The sequence below is a fragment of the Pan paniscus genome, chromosome 18 (assembly GCF_029289425.2).
Source record: "Pan paniscus chromosome 18, NHGRI_mPanPan1-v2.0_pri, whole genome shotgun sequence".
NCBI lineage: Eukaryota > Metazoa > Chordata > Mammalia > Primates > Hominidae > Pan > Pan paniscus.
In genome coordinates, this window is record NC_073267.2 from 52,891,197 (window position 1) to 52,907,032 (window position 15,836).

Below are 15,836 nucleotides of genomic sequence, written 5' to 3' on the forward strand. Positions count from 1 at the left end.
TTTGAAACCCTCTTTTTGTGGAATTTGCAAGTGGAGATTTCAAGCGATTTAAGGTCAACGGTAGAAAAGGAAGTATCTTCGTATAAAAAATAGAGAGAATCATTCTCAGAAACTGCTTTGTGATGTGTGCGTTCAACTCACAGAGTTTAACTTTTGTTTTCATAGAGCAGTTGGGAAACACTCTGTTTGTATTGTCTGCAAGTGGATATTTGGACCTCCTTGAGGCCTTCGTTGGAAAGGGGATTTCTTCATATAATGCTAGACAGAAGAATTCTCAGTGAGTTCCTTGTGTTGTGTGTATTCAATTCACAGAGTTGAACCTTCATTTCGACAGAGCAGATTTGAAACACTCTTTTTGTGGAATTTGAAAGTGGAGATTTCAAGCGCTTTGAGGTCAATTGTGGAAAAGGAAATATCTTCGCATAAAAACTAGACAGAATCAATTTCAGAGACTGCTTTGTGATGTGTGTGTTTAACTCACAGAGTTTACCCTTTCTTTTCATACAGTAGTTTGGAAGCACTCAGTTTGTAACGTCTGCAACTGGATATTTGGACCTCTCTGAGGCCTTCGTTGGAAACGGGATTTCTTGATATAGTGCTAGACAGAAAATTTCTCAGTAACTTCTTTGTGCTCTGTGTATTCAACTCACAGAGTTGAACTTTCCTATAGAGAGCAGATTTGAAACCCTCTTTTTGTGCAATTTGCAAGTGGAGATTTCAAGCGATTTAACGTCTGTGGTAGAAAAGGAAATATCTTCTTATAGAAACTAGACAGAATCATTCTGAGAAACTGCTTTGTGATGTGTGCGTTCAACTCACAGAGTTTAACCTTTCTTTTCATAGAGCAGTTGGGAAACACGCTGTTTGTACAGTCTGCAAGTGGATATTTGGACCTCCTTGAGGCCTTCTTTGGAAACGGGATTTCTTCATATAATGCTTGACAGAAGAATTCTCAGTGAGTTCCTTGTGTTGTGTGTATTCAATTCACAGAGTTGAACCTTCATTTCGACAGAGCAGATTTGAAACACTCTTTTTGTGGAATTTGAAAGTGGAGATTTCAAGCGCTTTGAGGTCAATTGTGGAAAAGGAAATATCTTCGCATAAAAACTAGACAGAATCAATTTCAGAGACTGCTTTGTGATGTGTGTGTTTAACTCACAGAGTTTACCCTTTCTTTTCATACAGTAGTTTGGAAGCACTCAGTTTGTAACGTCTGCAACTGGATATTTGGACCTCTCTGAGGCCTTCGTTGGAAACGGGATTTCTTGATATAGTGCTAGACAGAAAATTTCTCAGTAACTTCTTTGTGCTCTGTGTATTCAACTCACAGAGTTGAACTTTCCTATAGAGAGCAGATTTGAAACCCTCTTTTTGTGGAATTTGCAAGTGGAGATTTCAAGCGATTTAATGTCAGTGGTAGAAAAGGAAATATCTTCTTATAGAAACTAGACAGAATCATTCTGAGAAACTGCTTTGTGATGTGTGCGTTCAACTCACAGAGTTTAACCTTTCTTTTCATAGAGCAGTTGGGAAACACGCTGTTTGTACAGTCTGCAAGTGGATATTTGGACCTCCTTGAGGCCTTCGTTGGAAACGGGATTTCTTCATATAATGCTTGGCAGAAGAATTCTCAGTGAGTTTATTGTGTTGTGTGTATTCAACTCACAGAGTTGAAACTTCAATTAGACAGTGCAGATTTGAAACACTCTTTTTTTGGAATTGGCAAGTGGAGATTTCAAGCGCTTTGAGGCCCATGGTAGAAAAGGAAATATCTTTGTATAAAAACTAGACAGAATCATTCTCAGAAACTGCTTTGTGATGTGCGCGTTCAACTCACAGAGCTAAACCTTTCTTTTCGTAGAGCAGTTGGGAAACACTCTGTTTGTATAGTCTGCAAGTGGATATTTGGACCTCCTTGAGGCCTTCGTTGGAAACGGGATTTCTTCATATAATGCTTGACAGAAGAAATCTCAGTAACTTCCTTGTGTTGAGTGTATTCAACTCACAGAGTTGAACCTTCATTTACACAGAGCAGATTTGAAACACTCTTATTGTGGAATTTGCAAGTGGAGATTTCAAGTGCTTTGAGACCAAAGGTAGAAAAGGAAATATCTTCGTATAAAAACTAGACAGAATCAGTTTCAGAAACTGCTTTGTGATGTGTGCGTTCAACTCACAGATCTTAACCTTTCTTTGCATACAGCAGTTTGGAAACACTCTGATTGTAAAGTCTGCAACTGGATATTTGGACCTCTCTGAGGCCTTCGTTGGAAACGGGATTTCTTGATATAGTCCTAGACAGAAGAATTCTCAGTAACTTCTTTGTGCTGTGTGTATTATACACACAGAGTTGAACCTTCCTTTAGAGAGAGCAGATTTGAAACCCTCTTTTTGTGGAATTTGCAAGTGGAGATTCCAAGCGATTTAAGGTCAATGGAAGAAAAGGAAATATGTTCGTATGAAAACTAGACAGAATCATTCTCAGAAACTGCTTTGTGATGTGTGTATTCAGCTCACAGAATTTAACTTTTCTTTTCATAGAGCAGTTGGGAAACACTCCGTTTGTATTATCTGCAAGTGTATATTTTGACATCCTTGAGGCCTTCGTTGGAAACGGGATTTCTTCATATAATGCGAGACAGAAGAATTATCAGTAAGTTCCTTGTGTTGTGTGTATTCAACTCACAGAGTTGAACCTTCATTTAGACAGAGCAGATTTGAAACACTCTTTTTGTGGAATTTGCAATTGGAGATTTCAATCGCTTTGAGGCCAATTGTAGAAAAGGAAATATCCTCGCATAAAAACTAGACAGAATCAGTTTCATAGACTGCTTTGTGATGTGTGCGTTTAACTCACAGAGTTTAACCTTTCTTTCCATACTGCAGTTTGGAAGCACTCTTTTTGTAACGTCTGCAACTGAATATTTGGACGTCTTTGAGGCCTTCGTTGGAAACGGGATTTCTTGATATAGTGCTAGACAGAAAAATTCTCAGGATCTTCTTTGTGCTGTGGGTATTCAACTCACAGAGTTGAACCTTCCTTTAGAGAGAGCAGATTTGAAACCCTCTTTTTGTGGAATTTGCAAGTGGAGATTTCAAGCGATTTAAGGTCAACGGTAGAAAAGGAAGTATCTTCGTATAAAAAATAGAGAGAATCATTCTCAGAAACTGCTTTGTGATGTGTGCGTTCAACTCACAGAGTTTAACCTTTCTTTTCATAGAGCAGTTGGGAAACACGCTGTTTGTACAGTCTGCAAGTGGATATTTGGACCTCCTTGAGGCCTTCGTTGGAAACGGTAATTCTTCATATAATGCTTGACAGAAGAATTCTCAGTGAGTATATTGTGTTGTGTGTATTCAACTCACAGAGTTGAAACTTCAATTAGACAGTGCAGATTTGAAACACTCTTTTTTTGGAATTGGCAAGTGGAGATTTCAAGCGCTTTGAGGCCCATGGTAGAAAAGGAAATATCTTTGTATAAAACTAGACAGAATCATTCTCAGAAACTGCTTTGTGATGTGCGCGTTCAACTCACAGAGCTAAACCTTTCTTTTCGTAGAGCAGTTGGGAAACACTCTGTTTGTATAGTCTGCAAGTGGATATTTGGACCTCCTTGTGGCCTTCGTTGGAAATGGGATTTCTTCATATAATGCTTGACAGAAGAAATCTCAGTAACTTCCTTGTGTTGAGTGTATTCAACTCACAGAGTTGAACCTTCATTTACACAGAGCAGATTTGAAACACTCTTATTGTGGAATTTGCAAGTGGAGATTTCAAGTGCTTTGAGACCAAAGGTAGAAAAGGAAATATCTTCGTATAAAAACTAGACAGAATCAGTTTCAGAAACTGCTTTGTGATGTGTGCGTTCAACTCACGGATCTTAACCTTTCTTTGCATACAGCAGTTTGGAAACACTCTGATTGTAAAGTCTGCAACTGGATATTTGGACCTCTCTGAGGCCTTCGTTGGAAACGGGATTTCTTGATATAGTCCTAGACAGAAGAATTCTCAGTAACTTCTTTGTGCTGTGTGTATTATACACACAGAGTTGAACCTTCCTTTAGAGAGAGCAGATTTGAAACCCTCTTTTTGTGGAATTTGCAAGTGGAGATTCCAAGCGATTTAAGGTCAATGGAAGAAAAGGAAATATGTTCGTATGAAAACTAGACAGAGTCATTCTCAGAAACTGCTTTGTGATGTGTGTATTCAGCTCACAGAATTTAACTTTTCTTTTCATAGAGCAGTTGGGAAACACTCCGTTTGTATTATCTGCAAGTGTATATTTTGACATCCTTGAGGCCTTCGTTGGAAACGGGATTTCTTCATATAATGCGAGACAGAAGAATTATCAGTAAGTTCCTTGTGTTGTGTGTATTCAACTCACAGAGTTGAACCTTCATTTAGACAGAGCAGATTTGAAACACTCTTTTTGTGGAATTTGCAATTGGAGATTTCAATCGCTTTGAGGCCAATTGTAGAAAAGGAAATATCCTCGCATAAAAACTAGACAGAATCAGTTTCATAGACTGCTTTGTGATGTGTGCGTTTAACTCACAGAGTTTAACTTTTCTTTCCATACTGCAGTTTGGAAGCACTCTTTTTGTAACGTCTGCAACTGAATATTTGGACGTCTTTGAGGCCTTCGTTGGAAACGGGATTTCTTGATATAGTGCTAGACAGAAAAATTCTCAGGATCTTCTTTGTGCTGTGGGTATTCAACTCACAGAGTTGAACCTTCCTTTAGAGAGAGCAGATTTGAAACCCTCTTTTTGTGGAATTTGCAAGTGGAGATTTCAATCGATTTAAGGTCAACGGTAGAAAAGGAAGTATCTTCGTATAAAAAATAGAGAGAATCATTCTCAGAAACTGCTTTGTGATGTGTGCGTTCAACTCACAGAGTTTAACCTTTCTTTTCATAGAGCAGTTGGGAAACACGCTGTTTGTACAGTCTGCAAGTGGATATTTGGACCTCCTTGAGGCCTTCGTTGGAAACGGTAATTCTTCATATAATGCTTGACAGAAGAATTCTCAGTGAGTATATTGTGTTGTGTGTATTCAACTCACAGAGTTGAAACTTCAATTAGACAGTGCAGATTTGAAACACTCTTTTTTTGGAATTGGCAAGTGGAGATTTCAAGCGCTTTGAGGCCCATGGTAGAAAAGGAAATATCTTTGTATAAAACTAGACAGAATCATTCTCAGAAACTGCTTTGTGATGTGCGCGTTCAACTCACAGAGCTAAACCTTTCTTTTCGTAGAGCAGTTGGGAAACACTCTGTTTGTATAGTCTGCAAGTGGATATTTGGACCTCCTTGAGGCCTTCGTTGGAAACGGGATTTCTTCATATAATGCTTGACAGAAGAAATCTCAGTAACTTCCTTGTGTTGAGTGTATTCAACTCACAGAGTTGAACCTTCATTTACACAGAGCAGATTTGAAACACTCTTATTGTGGAATTTGCAAGTGGAGATTTCAAGTGCTTTGAGACCAAAGGTAGAAAAGGAAATATCTTCGTATAAAAACTAGACAGAATCAGTTTCAGAAACTGCTTTGTGATGTGTGCGTTCAACTCACAGATCTTAACCTTTCTTTGCATACAGCAGTTTGGAAACACTCTGATTGTAAAGTCTGCAACTGGATATTTGGACCTCTCTGAGGCCTTCGTTGGAAACGGGATTTCTTGATATAGTGCCAGACAGAAGAATACTCTGTAACTTCTTTGTTCTGTGTGTATTATACTCACAGAGTTGAACCTTCCTTTAGAGAGAGCAGATTTGAAACCCTCTTTTTGTGCAATTTGCAAATGGAGATTTCAAGCGATTTAAGGACAATGGAAGAAAAGGAAATATCTTCGTATAAAAACTAGACAGAATCATTCTCAGAAACTGCTTTGTGATGTGTGCGTTCAACTCACAGAGTTTAACTTTTCTTTTCATAGAGCAGTTGGGAAACACTCTGTTTGTATTGTCTGCAAGTGGATATTTGGACCTCCTTGAGGCCTTCGTTGGAAAGGGGATTTCTTCATATAATGCTAGACAGAAGAATTCTCAGTAAGTTTCTTGTGTTGTGTGTATTCAATTCACAGAGTTGAACCTTCATTTAGACAGAGCAGATTTGAAACACTCTTTCTGTGGGATTTGCAAGTGCAGATTTCAAGCACTTTGAGACCTATGGTAGAAAAGGAAATATCTTCGTATAAAAACTAGACAGAATCAGTTTCAGAAACTGCTTTGTGATGTGTGCGTTCAACTCACAGATCTTAACCTTTCTTTGCATACAGCAGTTTGGAAACACTCTGATTGTAAAGTCTGCAACTGGATATTTGGACCTCTCTGAGGCCTTCGTTGGAAACGGGATTTCTTGATATAGTCCTAGACAGAAGAATTCTCAGTAACTTCTTTGTGCTGTGTGTATTATACACACAGAGTTGAACCTTCCTTTAGAGAGAGCAGATTTGAAACCCTCTTTTTGTGGAATTTGCAAGTGGAGATTCCAAGCGATTTAAGGTCAATGGAAGAAAAGGAAATATGTTCGTATAAAAACTAGACAGAATCATTCTCAGAAACTGCTTTGTGATGTGTGTATTCAGCTCACAGAATTTAACTTTTCTTTTCATAGAGCAGTTGGGAAACACTCCGTTTGTATTGTGTGCAAGTGTATATTTTGACATCCTTGAGGCCTTCGTTGGAAACGGGATTTCTTCATATAATGCGAGACAGAAGAATTATCAGTAAGTTCCTTGTGTTGTGTGTATTCAACTCACAGAGTTGAACCTTCATTTAGACAGAGCAGATTTGAAACACTCTTTTTGTGGAATTTGCAATTGGAGATTTCAATCGCTTTGAGGCCAATTGTAGAAAAGGAAATATCCTCGCATAAAAACTAGACAGAATCAGTTTCATAGACTGCTTTGTGATGTGTGCGTTTAACTCACAGAGTTTAACCTTTCTTTTCATACTGCAGTTTGGAAGCACTCTTTTTGTAACGTCTGCAACTGGATATTTGGACGTCTTTGAGGCCTTCGTTGGAAACGGGATTTCTTGATATAGTGCTAGACAGAAAAATTCTCAGGAACTTCTTTGTGCTGTGGGTATTCAACTCACAGTGTTGAACCTTCCTTTAGAGAGAGCAGATTTGAAACCCTCTTTTTGTGGAATTTGCAAGTGGAGATTTCAAGCGATTTAAGGACAATGGAATAAAAGGAAATATCTTCGTATAAAAACTAGACAGAATCATTCTCAGAAACTGCTTTGTGATGTGTGCGTTCAACTCACAGAGTTTAACTTTTGTTTTCATAGAGCAGTTGGGAAACACTCTGTTTGTATTGTCTGCAAGTGGATATTTGGACCTCCTTGAGGCCTTCGTTGGAAAGGGGATTTCTTCATATAATGCTAGACAGAAGAATTCTCAGTGAGTTCCTTGTGTTGTGTGTATTCAATTCACAGAGTTGAACCTTCATTTCGACAGAGCAGATTTGAAACCCTCTTTTGTGGAATTTGAAAGTGGAGATTTCAAGCGCTTTGAGGTCAATTGTGGAAAAGGAAATATCTTCGCATAAAAACTAGACAGAATCAATTTCAGAGACTGCTTTGTGATGTGTGTGTTTAACTCACAGAGTTTACCCTTTCTTTTCATACAGTAGTTTGGAAGCACTCAGTTTGTAACGTCTGCAACTGGATATTTGGACCTCTCTGAGGCCTTCGTTGGAAACGGGATTTCTTGATATAGTGCTAGACAGAAAATTTCTCAGTAACTTCTTTGTGCTGTGTGTATTCAACTCACAGAGTTGAACTTTCCTATAGAGAGCAGATTTGAAACCCTCTTTTTGTGGAATTTGCAAGTGGAGATTTCAAGCGATTTAATGTCAGTGGTAGAAAAGGAAATATCTTCTTATAGAAACTAGACAGAATCATTCTGAGAAACTGCTTTGTGATGTGTGCGTTCAACTCACAGAGTTTAACCTTTCTTTTCATAGAGCAGTTGGGAAACACGCTGTTTGTACAGTCTGCAAGTGGATATTTGGACCTCCTTGAGGCCTTCGTTGGAAACGGTAATTCTTCATATAATGCTTGACAGAAGAATTCTCAGTGAGTATATTGTGTTGTGTGTATTCAACTCACAGAGTTGAAACTTCAATTAGACAGTGCAGATTTGAAACACTCTTTTTTTGGAATTGGCAAGTGGAGATTTCAAGCGCTTTGAGGCCCATGGTAGAAAAGGAAATATCTTTGTATAAAAACTAGACAGAATCATTCTCAGAAACTGCTTTGTGATGTGCGCGTTCAACTCACAGAGCTAAACCTTTCTTTTCGTAGAGCAGTTGGGAAACACTCTGTTTGTATAGTCTGCAAGTGGATATTTGGACCTCCTTGAGGCCTTCGTTGGAAACGGGATTTCTTCATATAATGCTTGACAGAAGAAATCTCAGTAACTTCCTTGTGTTGAGTGTATTCAACTCACAGAGTTGAACCTTCATTTACACAGAGCAGATTTGAAACACTCTTATTGTGGAATTTGCAAGTGGAGATTTCAAGTGCTTTGAGACCAAAGGTAGAAAAGGAAATATCTTCGTATAAAAACTAGACAGAATCAGTTTCAGAAACTGCTTTGTGATGTGTGCGTTCAACTCACAGATCTTAACCTTTCTTTGCATACAGCAGTTTGGAAACACTCTGATTGTAAAGTCTGCAACTGGATATTTGGACCTCTCTGAGGCCTTCGTTGGAAACGGGATTTCTTGATATAGTCCTAGACAGAAGAATTCTCAGTAACTTCTTTGTGCTGTGTGTATTATACACACAGAGTTGAACCTTCCTTTAGAGAGAGCAGATTTGAAACCCTCTTTTTGTGGAATTTGCAAGTGGAGATTCCAAGCGATTTAAGGTCAATGGAAGAAAAGGAAATATGTTCGTATGAAAACTAGACAGAATCATTCTCAGAAACTGCTTTGTGATGTGTGTATTCAGCTCACAGAATTTAACTTTTCTTTTCATAGAGCAGTTGGGAAACACTCCGTTTGTATTATCTGCAAGTGTATATTTTGACATCCTTGAGGCCTTCGTTGGAAACGGGATTTCTTCATATAATGCGAGACAGAAGAATTATCAGTAAGTTCCTTGTGTTGTGTGTATTCAACTCACAGAGTTGAACCTTCATTTAGACAGAGCAGATTTGAAACACTCTTTTTGTGGAATTTGCAATTGGAGATTTCAATCGCTTTGAGGCCAATTGTAGAAAAGGAAATATCCTCGCATAAAAACTAGACAGAATCAGTTTCATAGACTGCTTTGTGATGTGTGCGTTTAACTCACAGAGTTTAACCTTTCTTTCCATACTGCAGTTTGGAAGCACTCTTTTTGTAACGTCTGCAACTGAATATTTGGACGTCTTTGAGGCCTTCGTTGGAAACGGGATTTCTTGATATAGTGCTAGACAGAAAAATTCTCAGGATCTTCTTTGTGCTGTGGGTATTCAACTCACAGAGTTGAACCTTCCTTTAGAGAGAGCAGATTTGAAACCCTCTTTTTGTGGAATTTGCAAGTGGAGATTTCAAGCGATTTAAGGTCAACGGTAGAAAAGGAAGTATCTTCGTATAAAAAATAGAGAGAATCATTCTCAGAAACTGCTTTGTGATGTGTGCGTTCAACTCACAGAGTTTAACCTTTCTTTTCATAGAGCAGTTGGGAAACACGCTGTTTGTACAGTCTGCAAGTGGATATTTGGACCTCCTTGAGGCCTTCGTTGGAAACGGTAATTCTTCATATAATGCTTGACAGAAGAATTCTCAGTGAGTATATTGTGTTGTGTGTATTCAACTCACAGAGTTGAAACTTCAATTAGACAGTGCAGATTTGAAACACTCTTTTTTTGGAATTGGCAAGTGGAGATTTCAAGCGCTTTGAGGCCCATGGTAGAAAAGGAAATATCTTTGTATAAAACTAGACAGAATCATTCTCAGAAACTGCTTTGTGATGTGCGCGTTCAACTCACAGAGCTAAACCTTTCTTTTCGTAGAGCAGTTGGGAAACACTCTGTTTGTATAGTCAGCAAGTGGATATTTGGACCTCCTTGAGGCCTTCGTTGGAAACGGGATTTCTTCATATAATGCTTGACAGAAGAAATCTCAGTAACTTCCTTGTGTTGAGTGTATTCAACTCACAGAGTTGAACCTTCATTTACACAGAGCAGATTTGAAACACTCTTATTGTGGAATTTGCAAGTGGAGATTTCAAGTGCTTTGAGACCAAAGGTAGAAAAGGAAATATCTTCGTATAAAAACTAGACAGAATCAGTTTCAGAAACTGCTTTGTGATGTGTGCGTTCAACTCACGGATCTTAACCTTTCTTTGCATACAGCAGTTTGGAAACACTCTGATTGTAAAGTCTGCAACTGGATATTTGGACCTCTCTGTGGCCTTCGTTGGAAACGGGATTTCTTGATATAGTGCTAGACAGAAGAATACTCTGTAACTTCTTTGTTCTGTGTGTATTATACTCACAGATTTGAACCTTCCTTTAGAGAGAGCAGATTTGAAACCCTCTTTTTGTGCAATTTGCAAATGGAGATTTCAAGCGATTTAAGGACAATGGAAGTAAAGGAAATATCTTCGTATAAAAACTAGACAGAATCATTCTCAGAAACTGCTTTGTGATGTGTGCGTTCAACTCACAGAGTTTAACTTTTCTTTTCATAGAGCAGTTGGGAAACACTCTGTTTGTATTGTCTGCAAGTGGATATTTGGACCTCCTTGAGGCCTTCGTTGGAAAGGGGATTTCTTCATATAATGCTAGACAGAAGAATTCTCAGTAAGTTTCTTGTGTTGTGTGTATTCAATTCACAGAGTTGAACCTTCATTTAGACAGAGCAGATTTGAAACACTCTTTCTGTGGGATTTGCAAGTGCAGATTTCAAGCACTTTGAGACCTATGGTAGAAAAGGAAATATCTTCGTATAAAAACTAGACAGAATCAGTTTCAGAAACTGCTTTGTGATGTGTGCGTTCAACTCACAGATCTTAACCTTTCTTTGCATACAGCAGTTTGGAAACACTCTGATTGTAAAGTCTGCAACTGGATATTTGGACCTCTCTGAGGCCTTCGTTGGAAACGGGATTTCTTGATATAGTCCTAGACAGAAGAATTCTCAGTAACTTCTTTGTGCTGTGTGTATTATACACACAGAGTTGAACCTTCCTTTAGAGAGAGCAGATTTGAAACCCTCTTTTTGTGGAATTTGCAAGTGGAGATTCCAAGCGATTTAAGGTCAATGGAAGAAAAGGAAATATGTTCGTATAAAAACTAGACAGAATCATTCTCAGAAACTGCTTTGTGATGTGTGTATTCAGCTCACAGAATTTAACTTTTCTTTTCATAGAGCAGTTGGGAAACACTCCGTTTGTATTGTGTGCAAGTGTATATTTTGACATCCTTGAGGCCTTCGTTGGAAACGGGATTTCTTCATATAATGCGAGACAGAAGAATTATCAGTAAGTTCCTTGTGTTGTGTGTATTCAACTCACAGAGTTGAACCTTCATTTAGACAGAGCAGATTTGAAACACTCTTTTTGTGGAATTTGCAATTGGAGATTTCAATCGCTTTGAGGCCAATTGTAGAAAAGGAAATATCCTCGCATAAAAACTAGACAGAATCAGTTTCATAGACTGCTTTGTGATGTGTGCGTTTAACTCACAGAGTTTAACCTTTCTTTTCATACTGCAGTTTGGAAGCACTCTTTTTGTAACGTCTGCAACTGGATATTTGGACGTCTTTGAGGCCTTCGTTGGAAACGGGATTTCTTGATATAGTGCTAGACAGAAAAATTCTCAGGAACTTCTTTGTGCTGTGGGTATTCAACTCACAGTGTTGAACCTTCCTTTAGAGAGAGCAGATTTGAAACCCTCTTTTTGTGGAATTTGCAAGTGGAGATTTCAAGCGATTTAAGGACAATGGAATAAAAGGAAATATCTTCGTATAAAAACTAGACAGAATCATTCTCAGAAACTGCTTTGTGATGTGTGCGTTCAACTCACAGAGTTTAACTTTTGTTTTCATAGAGCAGTTGGGAAACACTCTGTTTGTATTGTCTGCAAGTGGATACTTGGACCTCCTTGAGGCCTTCGTTGGAAAGGGGATTTCTTCATATAATGCTAGACAGAAGAATTCTCAGTGAGTTCCTTGTGTTGTGTGTATTCAATTCACAGAGTTGAACCTTCATTTGGACAGAGCAGATTTGAAACACTCTTTTTGTGGAATTTGAAAGTGGAGATTTCAAGCGCTTTGAGGTCAATTGTGGAAAAGGAAATATCTTCGCATAAAAACTAGACAGAATCAATTTCAGAGACTGCTTTGTGATGTGTGTGTTTAACTCACAGAGTTTACCCTTTCTTTTCATACAGTAGTTTGGAAGCACTCAGTTTGTAACGTCTGCAACTGGATATTTGGACCTCTCTGAGGCCTTCGTTGGAAACGGGATTTCTTGATATAGTGCTAGACAGAAAATTTCTCAGTAACTTCTTTGTGCTGTGTGTATTCAACTCACAGAGTTGAACTTTCCTATAGAGAGCAGATTTGAAACCCTCTTTTTGTGGAATTTGCAAGTGGAGATTTCAAGCGATTTAATGTCAGTGGTAGAAAAGGAAATATCTTCTCATAGAAACTAGACAGAATCATTCTGAGAAACTGCTTTGTGATGTGTGCGTTCAACTCACAGAGTTTAACCTTTCTTTTCATAGAGCAGTTTGGAAACACGCTGTTTGTACAGTCTGCAAGTGGATATTTGGACCTCCTTGAGGCCTTCGTTGGAAACGGTAATTCTTCATATAATGCTTGACAGAAGAATTCTCAGTGAGTATATTGTGTTGTGTGTATTCAACTCACAGAGTTGAAACTTCAATTAGACAGTGCAGATTTGAAACACTCTTTTTTTGGAATTGGCAAGTGGAGATTTCAAGCGCTTTGGGGCCCATGGTAGAAAAGGAAATATCTTTGTATAAAAACTAGACAGAATCATTCTCAGAAACTGCTTTGTGATGTGCGCGTTCAACTCACAGAGCTAAACCTTTCTTTTCGTAGAGCAGTTGGGAAACACTCTGTTTGTATAGTCTGCAAGTGGATATTTGGACCTCCTTGAGGCCTTCGTTGGAAACAGGATTTCTTCATATAATGCTTGACAGAAGAAATCTCAGTAACTTCCTTGTGTTGAGTGTATTCAACTCACAGAGTTGAACCTTCATTTACACAGAGCAGATTTGAAACACTCTTATTGTGGAATTTGCAAGTGGAGATTTCAAGTGCTTTGAGACCAAAGGTAGAAAAGGAAATATCTTCGTATAAAAACTAGACAGAATCAGTTTCAGAAACTGCTTTGTGATGTGTGCGTTCAACTCACAGATCTTAACCTTTCTTTGCATACAGCAGTTTGGAAACACTCTGATTGTAAAGTCTGCAACTGGATATTTGGACCTCTCTGAGGCCTTCGTTGGAAACGGGATTTCTTGATATAGTCCTAGACAGAAGAATTCTCAGTAACTTCTTTGTGCTGTGTGTATTATACACACAGAGTTGAACCTTCCTTTAGAGAGAGCAGATTAGAAACCCTCTTTTTGTGGAATTTGCAAGTGGAGATTCCAAGCGATTTAAGGTCAATGGAAGAAAAGGAAATATGTTCGTATGAAAACTAGACAGAATCATTCTCAGAAACTGCTTTGTGATGTGTGTATTCAGCTCACAGAATTTAACTTTTCTTTTCATAGAGCAGTTGGGAAACACTCCGTTTGTATTATCTGCAAGTGTATATTTTGACATCCTTGAGGCCTTCGTTGGAAACGGGATTTCTTCATATAATGCGAGACAGAAGAATTATCAGTAAGTTCCTTGTGTTGTGTGTATTCAACTCACAGAGTTGAACCTTCATTTAGACAGAGCAGATTTGAAACACTCTTTTTGTGGAATTTGCAATTGGAGATTTCAATCGCTTTGAGGCCAATTGTAGAAAAGGAAATATCCTCGCATAAAAACTAGACAGAATCAGTTTCATAGACTGCTTTGTGATGTGTGCGTTTAACTCACAGAGTTTAACCTTTCTTTCCATACTGCAGTTTGGAAGCACTCTTTTTGTAACGTCTGCAACTGAATATTTGGACGTCTTTGAGGCCTTCGTTGGAAACGGGATTTCTTGATATAGTGCTAGACAGAAAAATTCTCAGGATCTTCTTTGTGCTGTGGGTATTCAACTCACAGAGTTGAACCTTCCTTTAGAGAGAGCAGATTTGAAACCCTCTTTTTGTGGAATTTGCAAGTGGAGATTTCAAGCGATTTAAGGTCAACGGTAGAAAAGGAAGTATCTTCGTATAAAAAATAGAGAGAATCATTCTCAGAAACTGCTTTGTGATGTGTGCGTTCAACTCACAGAGTTTAACCTTTCTTTTCATAGAGCAGTTGGGAAACACGCTGTTTGTACAGTCTGCAAGTGGATATTTGGACCTCCTTGAGGCCTTCGTTGGAAACGGTAATTCTTCATATAATGCTTGACAGAAGAATTCTCAGTGAGTATATTGTGTTGTGTGTATTCAACTCACAGAGTTGAAACTTCAATTAGACAGTGCAGATTTGAAACACTCTTTTTTTGGAATTGGCAAGTGGAGATTTCAAGCGCTTTGAGGCCCATGGTAGAAAAGGAAATATCTTTGTATAAAACTAGACAGAATCATTCTCAGAAACTGCTTTGTGATGTGCGCGTTCAACTCACAGAGCTAAACCTTTCTTTTCGTAGAGCAGTTGGGAAACACTCTGTTTGTATAGTCAGCAAGTGGATATTTGGACCTCCTTGAGGCCTTCGTTGGAAACGGGATTTCTTCATATAATGCTTGACAGAAGAAATCTCAGTAACTTCCTTGTGTTGAGTGTATTCAACTCACAGAGTTGAACCTTCATTTACACAGAGCAGATTTGAAACACTCTTATTGTGGAATTTGCAAGTGGAGATTTCAAGTGCTTTGAGACCAAAGGTAGAAAAGGAAATATCTTCGTATAAAAACTAGACAGAATCAGTTTCAGAAACTGCTTTGTGATGTGTGCGTTCAACTCACGGATCTTAACCTTTCTTTGCATACAGCAGTTGGGAAACACTCTGATTGTAAAGTCTGCAACTGGATATTTGGACCTCTCTGTGGCCTTCGTTGGAAACGGGATTTCTTGATATAGTGCTAGACAGAAGAATACTCTGTAACTTCTTTGTTCTGTGTGTATTATACTCACAGATTTGAACCTTCCTTTAGAGAGAGCAGATTTGAAACCCTCTTTTTGTGCAATTTGCAAATGGAGATTTCAAGCGATTTAAGGACAATGGAAGTAAAGGAAATATCTTCGTATAAAAACTAGACAGAATCATTCTCAGAAACTGCTTTGTGATGTGTGCGTTCAACTCACAGAGTTTAACTTTTCTTTTCATAGAGCAGTTGGGAAACACTCTGTTTGTATTGTCTGCAAGTGGATATTTGGACCTCCTTGAGGCCTTCGTTGGAAAGGGGATTTCTTCATATAATGGTAGACAGAAGAATTCTCAGTAAGTTTCTTGTGTTGTGTGTATTCAATTCACAGAGTTGAACCTTCATTTAGACAGAGCAGATTTGAAACACTCTTTCTGGGGGATTTGCAAGTGCAGATTTCAAGCACTTTGAGACCTATGGTAGAAAAGGAAATATCTTCGTATAAAAACTAGACAGAATCAGTTTCAGAAACTGCTTTGTGATGTGTGCGTTCAACTCACAGATCTTAACCTTTCTTTGCATACAGCAGTTTGGAAACACTCTGATTGTAAAGTCTGCAACTGGATAT